We start from the raw sequence: 4,234 nt of genomic DNA on the forward strand, positions 1-4,234 counted from the left end.
TATTGGAAGCCTACATTTGGACACCAGAAGAGTTCCGGGTGAAATCGGGATTTTACCAGAGTGCCGGAGGGGTTACCGGAACCCCCCGGGGGTTAATAGGCCTTGTTGGGCCCTAGTGGAGAGAGAGAGGGGCTGGCCAGGGCAGGCCGCGCGCCCCCTCCCCCTCTGGTCCAAATTGGACTAGGAAGGGGGCGGCGCCCCCTTTCCTTCTCCTTCTCCCCCTTCCTTTCCCCCTCCTAGTAGGAGTAGGAAAGAGGGGAGTCCTACTCCTACTAGGAGGAGGACTCCTCCTTCTGGCGCGCCCTACAGGCCCGGCTGACCTCCCCCTTGCTCATTTGTATACGGGGGCAGGGGGAACCTAGAACACACAAGTTGATCATTGATCTCTCCCAGCCGTGTGCGGTGCCCCCTCCACCATAATTCACCTCGGTCATATCGTAGCGGTGCTTAGGTGAAGCCCTGCATCGGTAGCTTCATCAACATTGTCACCACGCCATCGTGCTAAGAAAACTCTCCCTCGAGCTCTACTGGATCATGAGTTCGCGGGACATCACCGAGCTGAATGTGTGCTGAACACGGAGGTGCCGTACGTTCGGTACTGAGGATCGGTCGATCGTGAAGACGTACGACTACATCAACCGCGTTGTCATAATGCTTCCGCTTAACGGTCTACGAGAGTACGTAGACAACACTCCCCTCTCATTGCTATGCATCACCATGATCTTGCATGTGCGTAGGAAAATTTTGAAATTACTACGTTTCCCAACAGAGAGTTGGCGCAAACTTCGCCGGTGCATCCAACCCCCGTGATATGATATGCTCTATCACACATAAACCTCCTTATATCTTCCTCAAAACAGCCACCATACCTACCTATTATGGCATTTCCATAGCCATTCCGTGATATATTGCCATGCAACTTTCCACCGTTACGTTTATTATGACACGCTTCATGATTGTCATATTGCCTTGCATGATCATGTAGTTGACATCGTATTTGTGGCAAACCCACCATGCATAATTTCATAAATGTTACTCTTGATTCATTGCTCATCCCGGTACACCGCCGGAGGCATTCATATAGAGTCATACTTTGTTCTAGTATCGAGTTGTAATCTTTGAGTTGTAAATAAATAGAAGTGTCATGATCATCATTAATAGAGCATTGTCTCAAAAAAAGAGAAAGGCCAAATGAAAAAAAAGAAAGGCCAAATAAAAAAGGGACAATGCTACAATCCTTTTTCCACACTTGTGCTTCAAAGTAGCACCATGATCTTCATGATAGAGAGTCTCTTATATTGTCACTTTCATATACTAGTGGGAATTTTTCATTATAGAACTTGGCTTGTATATTCGAACAATGGGCTTCCTCAAATGCCCTAGGTCTTCGTGAGCAAGCAAGTTGGATGCACATGCACTTAGTTTAATTTTTTGAGATTTCATACATTTATAGCTCTAGTGCATACATTGCATGGCAATCCCTACTCCTCGCATTGACATCAATTGATGGGCATCTCCATAGCCCGTTGATTAGCCGCGTCAATGTGAGACTTTCTCCTTTTTGTCTTCTCCACACAACCCCCATTATTATATTCTATTCCACCCATAGTGCTATGTCCATGTCTCACGCTCATGTATTGCGTGAAAGTTGAAAAAAGTTTGAGATTACTAAAGTATGAAACAATTTCTTGGCTTGTCATCGGGGTTGTGCACGATGAGAGCATTTTTGTGTGATGAAAATGAAGCATAGACAAACTATATGATTTTGTAGGGATAAGCTTTCTTTGGCCATGTTATTTTGAGAAGACATAATTGCTTAGTTAGTATGCTTGAAGTATTATTATTTTTATGTCAATATTAAACTTTTTTCTTGAATCTTTCGGATCTGAACATTCATGCCACAATAAAGAAAATTACATTGAAAATTATGTTAGGTAGCATTCCACATCAAAAATTATGTTTTTATCATTTACCTACTTGGGGACGAGCAGGAATTAAGCTTGGGGATTCTTGATACGTCTCCAACGTATCTATAATTTTTGATTGTTCCATCCTATTATATTACGTGTTTTGGATGTTTAATGGGCTTTACTATGCACTTTTATATTATTTTTGGGACTAACCTATTAACCGAAGGCCTAGTGCAAATTGCTGTTTTTTTTGCCTATTTTAGTGTTTCGCAGAAAAGGAATATCAAACAGAATCCAAACGTAATGAAACCTTCGCGAGGATCTTTTTTGGAACAAACGTGATCCAGGAGATGCCGAGTGGACGTCAAGGAAGCAGCAAGGCGGCCAAGAGGTAGGGCGGCGCGCCCCCACCCTCGTGGGCCCCTCGCAGCTCCACCAACCTACTTCTTTCATCTATATATACTCTTATACCTTGAAACCATCGGGAAGAGCAACAGAACAACTTTTCCACCGCTACAACCTTCTGTACCCGTGAGATCCCATCTTGGGGCCTTTTCCGGTGCTCCGCTGGAGGGGGATTCGATCACGGAGGGCTTCTACATCAACACCATAGCCTCTCCGGTGATGTGTGATTTGTTTACCACAGACCTTCGGGTCCATAGTTATTAGCTAGATGGCTTCTTCTCTCTCTTTGGATCTCAATACAAAGTTCTCCTCGGATCTTCTTGGAGATCTATTCGATGTAACTCTTTTGCGGTGTGTTTGCCGAGATCTGACGAATTGTGGGTTTATGAACTTGATTATCTATGAATATTATTTGATTCTTCTCTGAATTCTTATATGCATGATTTGATATCTTTGCAAGTCTCTTCGAATTTTCGGTTTAGTTTGGCCTACTAGATTGATCTTTCTTGCAATAGGAGAAGTGCTTAGCTTTGGATTCAATCTTGAAGTGTCCTTTCCTAGTGACAGCAGGGGCAGCAAGGCACATATTGTATTGTTGCCATCGAGGATACAAATATGGGGTTTATATCATATTTCTTGAGTTTATCCCTCTACATCATGTCATCTTGCCTAATGCGTTACTCCGTTCCTATGAACTAAATCTCTAGATGCATGCTGGATAGCGGTCGATGTCTGGAGTAAAGTAGTAGATGCAGAATCATTTCGGTCTACTTGTCACGGACGTTATGCCTATATTCATGATCATTGCCTTAGATATCATCATAACTATGCGCTGTTCTATCAATTGCTCGGTAGTAATTTGCTCACCCACCATAATGTTGGGGAAAGTAGTAATTTCAAAAAAAATTCCTGTGGACACGCAAGATCATGGTGATGCATTGCAACGAGAGGGGAGAGTGTGTCCACGTACCCTCATAGACCGAAAGCGGAAGCGTTAGCACAACACGGTTGATGTAGTCGTACGTCTTCACGATCCGACCGATCAAGTACCGAACGCACGGCACCTCCGAGTTCTGCACACATTCAACTCAATGACGTCCCTTGAACTCCGATCCAGCCGAGCTTTGAGGGAGAGTTCCGTCAGCACGACAGCGTGGTGACGATGTTGATGTTCTACCGTCGCAGGGCTTCGCCTAAGCACCGCTACAATATTATCGAGGTGGACTATGGTGGAGAGGGGCACCGCACACGGCTAAAAGATCCAAGGGATCAATTATTGTGTCTATGGGGTGCCCCTCTCCTCTGTATATAAAGGAGGGGAGGAGAGGGCCGGCCAAGGAGAGGAGGCGCGCCCAAGGGGGGAGTCCAACTCCCACCGGGAGTAGGACTCCTCCTTTTCCTATTTGGAGAGGGAGAGGGAAGGAAGAGGAAGGAGGGAGGAAGGAAAGGGGGGCCGGCCCCCCTCCCAATTCGGATTGGGCTTGGGGGGGCGCGCCCCCTCCCTTGCTCCTTTCCCCTCCTTTCCACTAAAGCCCATTAAGGCCCATATACCTCCCGGGGGGTTCCAATAACCTCCCGGTGCTTCGATATTATCCCGATCTCAATCGGAACCATTCTGGTATCCAAATATAGTCATCCAATATATCGATCTTTACGTCTCGAACATTTCGAGACTCCTCGCCATGTCCATGATCACATACAGAACTCTGAACTACCTTCGGTACATCAAAAACCATAAAATCATAATATAACCGTCATCAAACTTTAAGCGTGCGGACCCTACGGGTTCGAGAACTATGTAGACATGACCGAGACACGTCTCCGGTCAATAACCAATAGCGGAACCTGGATGCTCATATTGGCTCCTACATATTCTACGAAGATCTTTATCGGTCAAACCGCATAACAACATACGTTTG

This window comes from Triticum aestivum, chromosome 2A (assembly GCF_018294505.1).
Source record: "Triticum aestivum cultivar Chinese Spring chromosome 2A, IWGSC CS RefSeq v2.1, whole genome shotgun sequence".
Lineage (NCBI taxonomy): Eukaryota > Viridiplantae > Streptophyta > Magnoliopsida > Poales > Poaceae > Triticum > Triticum aestivum.